Below are 13,861 nucleotides of genomic sequence, written 5' to 3' on the forward strand. Positions count from 1 at the left end.
CGGCTGGCAGCCAGCCCCAGGAGCCTGCTGCATGCCCGGCTCTGCACAGCGTCTGCAGGGCGAGCAGCAAATGCTTCCCAAAGCGGGCTGCGGACATGCCTGCCGTACTGGTGTGCACGTCGAACTGTGCATCTGCAGCGCTGCGACAAGGCTGGGGACACCAGGCTGCTCTGCCATCCTGGCCTGACTCACCAGATATGCTTTAACTTAACCACTTTGCATAGCACATAATTTTTTTAATAGTGTAGAGGTGCCTGGGGGGAAGAGACTTTCTCTAATATGCAGGGAGTATATTGTGCCTGACTAATTTTATGGGTCCCTATTGACGAAAGGCTTTATCTGTGCTTTCTATCCATTTCACTATAAATCTCCGTATTTGTGAGTTTTGACTCATGGGGACACATATAATTTAGTTTGATGAATGATTCTGTGTTTATGATAGTGCAATGAAACCTTTTGGTAAGATGTAGTAATTCATTTCCTCATAATTAATGGGTGACAGACAACACAGTACAGAAATAACAGATTGTTGAATCAACTGATATATCAAGGTGAGCCAAAGCTTACACAAGCTGCCAGCTAAGAATTAGAAAGTGCCTTTGTAACAGTATAAAATCCAATGCAAGATGTAAAACCAAAATGTGAACACATTTCCAAGCAGTCTCGGTCCCAAATATCTACTGTCTGTGGTATTCCTCTGAGACACCTTTCCCTCCTTCGGTGCCTTGTGTACGCTGTCGTGCCACACACTGTATGCACACACTTTGCTTTTCCCAACCACAGTAACTTGATCTTTCCATCATATAATAATCCTCTTACATCTCCTGAATATTGAAATATTATGATAATGCACTAAAAAGCCACAAGCCTCCCAGAGAACTTTAACTTCCAAGAGTTACCTTCTGAGATAAAGCTGAATAATGGAAACATTATCAGTAGGTATCCATTTATGGGCATTTAAGGTCTTTAAAAAGTCAAAAAATTTTTTTATGTTGTTTTTTAATCAGAATTTCTCCGTCATCTATCCTAGGACATTTCCCACCAGAAAAGGCAGAGGCTTGAGAGGAATGCCAATGACTTGCAACTATAGCCCTAAGCCTACTGCAAACTGTGAGGGATCTGGAGTTGGCAGGCTGTCCTGGCAAGTCCATTTTCAGCAAGGAACTGTAATCAGTGGTCAATGCCTTCACAGACAAGATTAATTAAGAGGCTCTGCATCACTGTAATACATTAGCAAAGGCCTGCCTGCAAGGGGGCCTTTTTTAAGTCTTTCTACAATAAGTGTGCCCCTGAAATTGCCGATAGCATTGCAAGCCTGCTCCTGCAAGACATCTTGTGTTGGGCTGGTGCATGTAAGTATTTGCCATTTCCCTTTCGTCTGATGTTGCTAAATGCATATGGCAGGTTGGAGGAGTCAGGATTTACAGAGGGTGTGGAGACAGAAAACAGAGAACAGAAATTTGGTACAAAATCCTCCATATCAGCCTTGACAAAAGCAAGGGGAATCTACCCCTTTGACAGTGTGGTTTCTCAGAGGGTAGTAATGGAAATGGTAGGCAGCACTTCTGAGGCTGAGGCACTGGCCATGGTTCACCCCTTGGCAGCCGTGTGCCTGGCTTCCCCCGAGCAGCCAGAGGAACAGCTGCTGGTTACCAGTAATGATTCTGCTCCATCAACACCCGGCCTCGCACACCGTGGGGCTGGATTCGCTACAACTGCCTTGTCCTTCATCATCTCCTCACATGCAGAGGTGCTGCCTCTGCAGCCAGCTTGGTGATTTCCAAGGACCTTTCAGGTGGACAGTATTGACCAGAGAGTTGTGGGGATGGCTTGGGTCTGCGTTGTTTGCAATAGAGAAGCAGTCTGTGTCATGAGGGCAGATACTCCACCCCAGAAATATTCCCATGAAATTTGCCATCTAATTAATATGCCATTTGGGTCCTTACATGTTCAGTATTTCTAGAAACTTGTATTTCAATCAACACTTAATGACTGAGTGAATATCAGTCTCACGATTTATTATCAAAAGCTTTTTATTCTCTACATAGAGGCTCTGAAAAAGATAATGTTTCTTCATCTTATTTGTGGAAAGGTCAAAATGGTATTGCAGAGGATCCTGCTGGTACTCTTTATCTATTCAATATCTATTTGGAAAAACAAAAAGTATAGACCACAGCTGACAGGCTAGACAGGATAACGGATGTTGATACCTGTAAATAAAACAAGCCCTCCATAATTATACCTTAAAGTATTCAATTGTGAAAATCTATTTAAGAATACTAATGTTGCCTGTTTCCCACCCAGTAGCCTATGGTAGTGCTCCTACAGTTTATTAACAACACAAGCAAAAATAAGAAGCAATTTAGAAGCTTTTATTTTCCTGCTGATGGAATATCTCCACAGAGAGTCTCCTCGTGATCAGCATAATGATTTGAAATATGTACATAGCTTTCATCAACAAAGACTTTGTCTGTCTTGTCTTAGATATTAACAGATGTTTCCCACTGCAAGTGCTTGGCCCCTGTGCCCTGTCAGCTGGGCCAGCTGCCACATGTATTCTGAATATAATGAAAGATGGTGGTTTTAACATTCAAACCAGCCCATAACTTCCACAGCTTGGTGGTACACAAAGGAGACAAGCTCACATGCCTGATGTGCAGGAAAAGCGTAAACTCTACATTGCTAAGTTAGACACAGATGAATTCCGCTTACCTGCATTTATCCTTGATGACAGGCAGGCGGTGCACATCTGCCTGTCTCCTTGCAGGATGTGCTGGCAGCTGCAGCCACCACCGCTGCTGAAGCCACCTGCCTCTGGTTCAGCAATGAAGAAGGTGGCATGTGTACATTTTATGCTGAAAGGTTAATGAGTTTTGCCACCTTGGATCATGAGGCTACAACCACTCTGCTGTGCAGAACAGCCAGCCCCACACATGGCCTCAGAGCCAAATTAGCTGCTGCTGTCTATTGTCTGTTGCAGGGTACGTCATGACATGGTGACAACGGAGAGGGGATTTGAGAACGTGCTCTACGGCACTTCTATGGTCTCCTTACTTGCCCCATATATATGTGTCTGATGCTCGATGCAGTGGCTACCTGTCCTGAAGGTGACAACATCAGAGAGTCCAGTGGCACAGGATCCTTCCACAAAAGTCCCTGGCCACTCCTGCTGGAAGGGCTATAATTTACAGGCAGTCTGGGCTGAGGCTGAATTCAGGAAGAACTCGTGTGGTTTTGTGCTCAGGAAGAGTCTAAGCTGCATACTGCTCTTCGGGGTGGTCTGTCGAGCACTGCAGACAACTTGATGGGGTCTTATCCACTGCGAGGTCTTATGATGTCTCAGCTGGCGACCTTCATCACTGGCAGGATACCTGACAAGGTGAATCCTTCATCTGATCCATACGTAGGTAATCTTGCCTTCGGGCATATTGACCTTTACAATGTACTGCAAGAGAGGCCTTCCCAAAATTTTATAAAGGAATGGAGGTCATATATTAATATAGATGCCACCAGTGTAAGAGCAGGACATGTGATATAAGGGAGACGTTGGGAAGTTAAGTTTTAAATCCTGTTCACTACATTAAAATTACTTTTGCAATCTGCTTAGAATAGCATCAAGACACAATAAAGACTAATTTTAAGTAGAATAAATAAATGAGCAGTAACAGCAACTATTTTGGGGAGTTCGCTGTAGGAGTATTATAAAAGGGAAGTGAATGCCTGTGGTGGGGCTTCAGTATCTGATTAAGAAACCTATCAACAGTCATTAAGTCTCTGTCTTTCCTCCCAAGACTAGCAGCTCCTGCTGCTGTGGACTCTGTCCTCAGCCTTTCTTGGAAGAAAAGGTCAGCCCCTAGATAGGAGCATCTGAGCAAAACTCTGATGCTTTGGTCCTATTCTGGGGTCTCTTATAAAACAGACTGTCTCAAGTCAGTCTTCCAGTTTTTGGGGTTTTTTTGAATGAACAAATTAGACAGGTTCCAGTCTCAAAGCTACTCTTGTCACAGGCAGTATTTACAAATGCTTCTTAGCAAACAGAAATTTCCTTTAATAGAAGCATCAACAAGCAAATCTTTACCTACAATCATGTTGGTCTCTGCAAGTGGTCACAGCATTACCACAGAAAAATTTTCTGCAAAAGTTTTCTGCAAACACCCTAGTTTGACTACTTATGAGCACTACAAGATTAAAATCAATGTATTTTAGAAGTTCATAATCCACTTCAAAAGTTACATTGCAGACAGCCACCAACAGCCAAACCAGACCACTGAAATTAGTCAGCCAGGCTCCCGTAGCAGTCAGAGGTTGCCAATATCTATTTGGCTTCTGTGTCTCTACAGAACGGTTTCTCTTTTGTGAAACCGTGGAGCTTCATGCAGCACTCCTGCTGTCATGGCAGGGGGGTGCCACTAAACAAGAGTCTGAAAATGATGTTGATAAAAAGGCTAGTGGATGCCCGGAGAGGAATCATGGTAGGTTCCTAATCCCGTATTTTTTATCATCAACAGTTCAATTGCACAGATTCATTCCTGTGAATGTACCATTTATTTATTCAGTGGCTTAATGATAGTAGTGTTTTGTTTTCTACTTCTTCTAATCTTCTACTAATGATCTCTAATGTGAGGCCTTTTTGACATTCTCTGAGCATTACATTGATCTTTTGAGAGCACTAGCTGCAGATAACTCCAGATCTTTTCTCCATGAATCATAACAACTTATTCAGAGACAATCACTATGCATCCCTAGTTAGAGAGATTCTTTCTTTTTTCAAACCAAAAGCATTAACTGCCCTTATGGGCACTGAAATTCATCTGCCATATTGCTGTGCCATTATTCAGATAAGGTCTTCTTTACCTTAAATGAAGCATATTGTAATGTATACAGCAAACAAGCCAATACTACGTAACATCATTGTACAGACATCATGTAAAACACAGCAGAACCAAAGGTAAGAATTTGCAGTCCCAACACGCACTATAGTCATTCAAAGGACTGAACATGATGTAACCCAAAGAAAAAGATACCCCTCTCTCTCTTTCTCTCTCTTTCTCTCTTATTACCTGGTAGATCTCTCCCTTTCACAGAATATTCCAGAAGAGGATCTCATATTCAAAAACATCATTGAGTTGTACACAGTATCACCAAACATTTCAAATTTGATGAGTTGTATTCCTTCAGTTACTTCATATTAACAAAAATCAGAAATAAACCGCTCTCTATTAATTTTACTGTTAGAACATATATAAATGGTGTTCATGCTATACTGTATTTGTTAATGAACAACTCTATACAGTTCTCAGAAAACGGTATCTTACTGAATACTGATAAAAATAAAGCATTAATCATATTGGAAATGTTCAAAAGCTTATTTTATTGGTTGCATGAGTTTTTTTGAGGAACTGCTATCCTGAAAACAGAGGCTGCTCCAAAATTAACTGGAAAATAAGGGAACAAGCATTTAAAACAATCAATCCCAGCAATGACTGAAGGACACTGTCAGCTGACCCCATACTGTCACTTCTCTGTCAGCTTCAAGCTGAAATTTTTGATGTTTATGGGGCCACACTGTTTTCAATCCTAGTAAATGAGTACGTACCATATGACTTACTGCTACCATGTAAAATAAAAAGAGAAAAAAATATACGAGATATTACCTTCTAGGCTATCCTGAGAAAAAGTCAACTGCTATTCCTGCTGCAGCAATGCTTAACACTGCTGATTTCTCTTATGCAGGTCATGGTGCCCTAGCAGGCAGACCAGCTATGTGGTCATGGGGATCAAGACAGTGACTAGGACATCGGTTTTTCCCTCTTCTTTTATTGAACAATGTTTGAATATAGAGAAAAACAAGGTGTTAAATACGTTAGAATAAATTCCCGATCCCCCTCAACATGATGTGTTAGAAAACTCAGTGCTAACCCAATCTCTTTCCCTCTGCTTTCTATCTATCTGGGCTGCCTAGCTTGTATATTTGATACGCAATTTTCTTGATTTTTGATCATTTAATTTCTTATGACAACCACTGAGCAGCTCTTTTATCAAATTTGCAACTATGACATTCTCAGAATTCCCAAGGACTTCCAAATCAGGAAGCACTGGAAAATTTCCCTAAATATTTTATCAGATTCATCTGCTTCTCCCTTGACAGCAGTGCTGGTCCTGTGTATCCTCTCTTGGACAACTTCCCTGTAGAGGCCTCAGGCTAGAGGCATTGACATCAGGAACCTGACAGCATGTAATCTAATTCTCCTTAAATATTTGCTCAAGACAGCAGAGGTTATGGATATTCCCACCAAGACTGACACAGTCTCTAGCTGAATTAATCTCTCAGAAAATGGCAAATGTCCTTTCTGAATTAGTGCAAGCACCCCCAATGTCAGCCATATTGACATGGCAACCCCCATGCGCAACTGAAATCAAACTCTGTAACCAATAATTATAAATCTGTATTCAAATGTGGGTATTTCCATATGCATTAAGTCCATTAAGTCAACAGGCAATATCCTTGTGTTAACAGTCTACTTCCCTGCGCAGTGAGCTGTGGACACGTCCATCTGAAGGCTTTTTAAAATGAAGCAAATATATACAGGTGGATCAAATACGTACAATGAAAAATACAAAATTAGTAGATCAAACATATGCTAAAGTCTGCAACATTGATGCATAAGCTCATTTCAATGGATTAGAAACCAGTACACAAACACTTTCATTCTCATCCTATTCCTGTTCTGGAGGGTGCTACATGCTGGCTGTGTAACTCACTGCCTGTAAAAAGTGGAATGGCACTATCAACTTGCCTGAGCCGTCTTCACCCGAGGATGGTATGATTAGAGACTGCCCTTCCTCAGGTCCAATGTGCTGGGCTGGATTTTACCTTCTCATGACAGTAGGTGGTGGGTTAGGATCTCATTCTGGAGTAGACAGATAATATTCACAGAGGACCAGAACTGGACTTCACATTTAGGAAAACTAAAAACATTGATGTGTAGAGACATGCAATTTAACCACTTCCTGAAGTCTGTAAGGAGGCTGTCACAGAGATGAAGCAAAAACTTCTCCCTAAACTGCTTGAAATGTGGTAGATTACTTCATTCCGTCAGACCTTCTTCTTGTGAATGAAGCCTCAGTGACAAGTCTTGCAGCAGCACCCATGACGTTCTTGCAGAGAAGAGATCCTGTTACCTCTGGCCAGTACAAAAGATGCAGTGTTAAAAAATCAGTACCTTCATCGTGCCAGGATGCCTAAGCAGCTTCAACAGGAGAACAGATTTGGCCTACTGTTAGAATGTGCCCCACCTGATGGACAGAGAAGACAGGCAGAGCCCCCATTTTAAAAGAGAAACATTCTGTTCTGATTTAAATAGTTTCACCTCCCCCATAACTTACTTAATCATTAGGGAACTGTGAGATTGCATAAACAGATGCCATTCAGAATATAAACACTGGAGTCACTTTGATTTGTTCCCTTGTAGAAGAGTACATCTGAAAGGAAGATAAGCAAAGATAACTTATCTTGAAATTCCATCCTAACAAACAATAAATTACCCTGCTGAAAGCAGGCTTTCAAAGTACAGTTCACACAATTTCTCAGCCCAGCACACAGCCAGATGCCTTGACACCAAGTAAGCCACTTTAGAAACAACAGTAGATAGCAGGTCATGTAAAGGGCCAATAATAAGAGAATCACATGAATCTCTGAAAATAGGAGCACATGAATTTCATTACAGATTCATATTCAGAAGAGTAGGAGTTCTGAAGCTAAACAGTAGTTTTAATAGTCTTCCGTTTACTATCTATCTGAGGACTCTAAAAGAATTTGCCATATAATTAAAACCTTTCAGTGGGATGAAAGAGCTCAACAGGAAAAATCAGATGCTCAAAAATAAAAAGGTGGCTTCTAAATATAAAATCATACTACTTGTTAGAGCTTTCATAATTAGTTTCTTTTTTAGTTCTTTTAACTCACTTCCTACTGGGATATATTCAGAAAGCCTAGGGCTTCCATTATTTCCATGTCTAGTAGGAAAAAAATATAAAAATTAGGAAGATAAAATAGACACAAAGGATTTGATTTAGACTGCATACATAAGAAGAAGGGCACAGCTGCATTTACTTAGGTAATTCTGATATAAATAACAGAGAGCAATGCTCACAATCACAAAAAAGATGAGTTAGTATTTCAAAAAATGATCTTTCTTCCGCTGAAAGCTGCTGCTTCTCAGCTGAGAAGCAGTAACTAACTGATTTTGTGTGTCTTCTTAAGGCTTATACAGTGGGAAGCAAACAAGATTCAGGCTTAAACCACCTTCAGGCTGACCACTAACATGAAACCCAAACCGAGCTGTGACAGTAACTCTTCTTGGTAACTAGCCCAACTAGCGCATGGAGGAGTGAAGCTACCATGCGTAAGGAAGAAAAGTTTATTTTGGTTCATCTCAGAGCATTTTCTTCTGTTTTATCACTACAGCTAAAAAAAAAAAAAAAACAAAAAACACCACACCCACAAATTAATAGCTTCTCTTCAAAATGAACTTTTATTGAGCCCAGAATGAAGCAATCTCATTCCAGAAGGTAACTTATTTTATTTTTTTGCACTGTTATTTTGAAATGATAAACCAAACTGCTCATTTAAAACATGTCAAAATGTTCACACTATTCCACCTTTTTAAAAGTTGTTAAAGTACTCATAGATAGTCTCAGATTCATGAACAGATTTAGTTAATTGACATGTGCTGTTCTCAATCAATAAAATATTTGAGTGAAAGATCATCCATGTACAATATCTTCTTGATTGTTCAAATGGCACGAAAGAGGGTTGGAACAGACCACGCACAACAATAATCCATGCTATGGTAGGCAGCCCAAGATGAAAGAGGGGATGAAACCTGATAAACAGCCATTGTATGGAAGCACTCAGAGAAGTCATAAATGATAGGAAAGCCCAGTCCTTCCTGTTCTATGAGCTGGAAAAGAATATGGTTCCTGTCTCATTCTTGGAGGGGAAATCATTCTGAGAAAGCGGTCAGGGACTAAAGAGACATTCACAGGTGAGAAGCACAGCCTCCTAGGCTATAAAGAGGAACGCGAGCCTTTGTACCCTGAGAAGAGGGAGACTGTGAACCACGCTGGCAGAAAAGGCCAACGGGAACAGCAGGAGCGTTATGATCACAGGCAGTCGTGGAGGCACTACACTTCCTGAGCCTTTGACACGCTGTAGTAGGTGAAGTTTCATCCTGTTGAATCATAATACCTAGATCTATCCTGTACAATCCTTTCATGGGTGTCTGCTCCTTATTAAGCATATAAACATCCTTCTTCCTTGATCTACAGGTTATACATCACTACCTCTATGTTCTGATCTTATTGTTTGGTCTTCTTCTGTTTCTAACTATCTGATGTGTTATTATTTTCTTTGGGATAGTCCTCTGTGTAAAGATTCCTTTCTGCTTTTCATGGAAGTTACTTATCTATTAACTGTATCATGATTTAGTATCATGTTGTTAAAATAATAAGATTATTATAACTTTCACCCAAAAAGGAGAAGTACCTTATATTGCTAATTGTATATGGGCATTACAACAAGCTTTTTCTAACCTCCTAACAAAGCAGGCATAAAATGGTTTCCATGTACTTTATGATACCACAGTAGTGTAATTAGGATGAATATGTGATACACCTTCTCCATGAGAACTTCTGCACTTCAGCTAGAATACTGATGACATTACAGCTGCACGTTACATACCCATCCATTTGACAGCATGGGAGCAGAGGACCAAGCTGGGCATCGGGCACAGCCAAAGCCAACACCCAGGTGGTGAAGCCACATTCTTAAGTGTACTACCAAGTCTCACCGCAGCAACCAAGTATCAACATGTCAGCAACACGGACACGTAAGGTAATGTAATGGCTATATACCTGCCTAATGTTAACTTCGTGAAGGAGCAGCTTCTTCTGATACCATCATTTCTAATCAGCTGATGAGATGAAGCATGGACAGCTATCTGTCTGCATCAGGCTGCGCTCCAGCCCAGGGAGAGGCTGTGCAGAGAGTAACCTGCTCCAGAGCTGAAGAAGGAATAAGGGGCCCTATCATTCTCCTTATCATTTCCCCTCCCACCAACTGGCAGGATGCCACCCTTTGGCAAAATACTCAGCATTGGCAAGGGCAACGCACACAAAAAACAGGACCATTACTGGGGGCCAAAGGGCACATTTGAGTTAGTACGTGGGTCTGTTTTGGGAGACTGGTATAAGAGCCATTCTGCTGCCAATGCGAAGTTGAACTGTTTTGGTAATTTGTCCTCTTCTTGGGGTCAGCAAAACTCAGTTCTGCCTACACCCAGAGCTGGCTCTGTAAAGAATTACTGGTTAGGAGTGGCAGAACTGCTCTACCAGCACTGGGTACCAGAATTTCCCTTAAGCTCCAAGGTGATTGCCGTAACTTAAAGTTGCTGTAAATCACATGGGGACAAGCTGATGCTTGGATATATTTTTTGTTCCTTGCTCAAACATGAACCAAATCATCACTTTCCTATCCTTCCTGATGAAGGAAGTGAAGCTTGACCTCTGCTGCAGATCCAGTCCAAGGTCTCTAAATGCTCAGTGCTCCAAAAGCCTTTATTCTAATTGCATCCTTTGAAAGGTTCGTTGCACGTTGAACAGACACTGGTGAGAACATCAGTGTTGGGGAATAATCGCACTTCATTCTGAGCATGTGGTTGCATTCAAACACACCTATCGTTACATCTGAAACTATATTCTTTCAGACATAGGAAAGGTCATTTCAAGGATAGTATTTCTTCCTGAGATTAATTCACCAACATGGTCTTTAAAAGCAGATATCTTTATATCTTTCATATCAATCAGGAAAAATATGCATTTGTTAAAGCACATCATCCCTCAAACCATAGCAGCATGATAGCACTCCTTGATGTTGTGCTCTTTGTCATGTTTTAGCGATGTGATGGTTATCTGAGCACTTCCACCTCTGCTGATAAAGGATTATCTCCTGAAAAGATTATACATAGTGGGTCTGGATTTATGTGCAACCACATAAAACATTACTCATAAGCTGTCCAGCATGAAGAACACAAAATAATAGCTCTGATCTTTGAACACACATGAGGAGCAGAAGTAGTGAAATGGACTGGCATTCACGGGACTGCTCACACCCCAGAAAAGGTCTCCAGCTGCCGCTAATAGTGTTGTTTGGAGAAAACCCAGATGAGCCAAGCAGTAATCCGAGCTCCTAGACCAGTAAGCAAGATTTGGAAGAAGCCTAAGGAAGGTATGGTTCAGATGAGATCTAGTTCAGAAGATTTTGATTTAAATGTAAAGACAGCAACTTAAAGAGAATATTTAAAATAAGGAGGCAGGGACCCCTTGAACACCTAACTTTTTCCATTGTGTTTTTTTTCCAGTCAGAGACCAGGCATACTGAAATGAGGATGAGTGAAATGAAATCTCTACAACAGAGGCCTCTGCTCAGGCTCGAGACTAGCAAAACCACAACTTCTGTTAGCTTGTCTTCAGGCCCCAATAGACTTTAATTCATTCAACTTTTGGCAATGAAGTTTTGAGTAAGACACAGTGCCATATATACAACCCCTGTGTCTGTTTTCATGGGTGTGAAATCAGATTCCAGCAACAACAGACTCTGACCAATTAGCAACAGCAAATTCTTCCCCTTCCCCCAAACTACAAAACTGTCATTATTGATGCCATTAAAGAAATGTAAAATCGGAAGTCACCATGTAAGGATGACCAGCTACTACAGGGACTAGCGGATGCTATCTGAAATTTAAGCCATATTTAATACTTTAATAAGAATTGAGGATGACTCACTATCTCAGAGCCCTCCTCCAAATATGTGTGTCCTCTATCTAATGTATCTTTAAGAGGTCTGGATTTTAAGATAACAAAAACTGAATCTGGGGCATTCCCTACATGTTTCACCTCAAAATAATTAATTAGAAATGCTGGTGGCAAGAATCATAGAAGTCTTGGTAGGAAAGTACCTCTGGAGTTCTCTAGTCCTATCTCCAGCTTACAGCAGGACTATCACCAACAGAAGATCAGTCAGGGCTTTGCCCAGTTGAGTCTTGAAAATTTCCAGTGATGAAGATTCACAGCTTCTCTGGGTAACCTGTTCCAGTGCTGCACTACCCTTCTAATGAAATGGTTTATCTTAATGGCCAGCTTGGACCTCCTGTGCTGCAGTCTGTAGCGCTCTCACCTTCTCCAAGTAATCTGCCAGTACCAAGAACAGTCTGGCTCCACCATCTTTGTAACCACCCTTCAAGTAGTTGTAGGCTGCTATTAAATCTCCCTTTCCCCTCCTTTTTGCCAGACTAAACAATTTCAGCTCCCTAACCGCTCCTTATTTTATGTGGGCTCATGTGCTGACCTCTCAGTAGCCCTCCACTGGACCCTCCAGTTTCTCAACATCTTTGCGGAGCTCAGGGTCTCAAAACCAGGTACAGCTGTGGCTTCATCAATGTCAAGAAAATGTATGACTTCCCTAGATCTGCTGGTCACACTCCCTCTAGAGCTGCCCAGTATGCAGTTCACCTTATTTGTAAGGAAAACTTTCAGTTGAGTGATAGTCAATTTGGCATCTACTGTAACACCCAGGTTCTTCTAGAAGGGTTGCTGGCCCCCACCCTGTACTGACACATGGGGTTACTCAATCCTAGGTGTGAAACTTTGCACTACTCTTTGTGAAATTTGACAAGATTTCTGTTGGCCCAATTCTCAATTTTCTGAAGATCTCTCCAGACTGAAAGTTCAGCAAGCCACCCACCCTCCTGCCCAGATTAGTAGCATCTGCAAATTTGATATCTCATCATTCAGGTCATTGATTAAGAAATTGAACAGTATAGTCCTTGGTATGGATCCCTGGGTAATTTTGCTCATTACCAAACACTAACTGGGCACAGAATCATTGATTACTACTTCTTGAATGCTCCTTCTTTGACTTTTAGTTCATTAAGAATTTACTTTTTAGGCAAGAAGGCCCTCTGCTGAATTTTACAGTCTTCCTGCACAAGAGGATAGTTTGTTTCTGAGTGCTTAGTATGTTTTCCTTAAAAATTAGCCTGCCATATTGAGGCACCTTTCCACATTATGGCAGCTTCCCAGTTGAATCTGTCCAGCAATATCCTACACAAACAGAAGTCTGCTCTCCTGAAGATCAGAGTCCAAACTCCACTGCTCACCATTCTAGCCTTCCTCCAGCTTTTAAGCAATTCATTGGTCTAAACAATTTTAAAAAGCCATTTTTTAAAAGAACTTGAGCTTAAGAATAGGCTAAATTCTTCAGTATTGAAGTCACCAGCCAAATAAGTATTGGGTCCCAAAACCCAGAAACTTTGACCAACTTCCAAGCCAGATATGGCTGCAATTTCACAAATTCATCTATTTCATGAAATATTTCTCCACTTACAGCTAACTGAAATTTCCAAACCTACACTGAATGAAGCCTACTGCAAATCCATGATACCCTGCCTCTAAGCCTTTGAGCCAGAACAACTTTCACACAGACCTGCCCTGTCTCCTGGTAAGTTCCAAGAAATAGGCTGTGAATAAACTGCAGCTCATCTGAGTTGTTCAGGCAGGTCACACACTGCTGCTTTTTGCCAAGTGCTCTATGTTCCTTCTCTTATCACCTGTGTAACTGCCATGTAAATGAGGCCCATACATGAATATCACAGGAGATAGTCTGATCAAGTGCCAGAAGCACAGCCACAACTGTTCACGTGCCAGAGGGAACCACAAACTACAGCTCTAGAATTCCTCCATGAAAGATTACATTCCTTGCTCTCCGGAAATTAATTTTAAAGAAACTGCAGTTTCAAATTAT

This window comes from Ciconia boyciana, chromosome 1 (assembly GCF_034638445.1).
Source record: "Ciconia boyciana chromosome 1, ASM3463844v1, whole genome shotgun sequence".
In the NCBI taxonomy this organism is placed as follows: Eukaryota; Metazoa; Chordata; class Aves; order Ciconiiformes; family Ciconiidae; genus Ciconia; species Ciconia boyciana.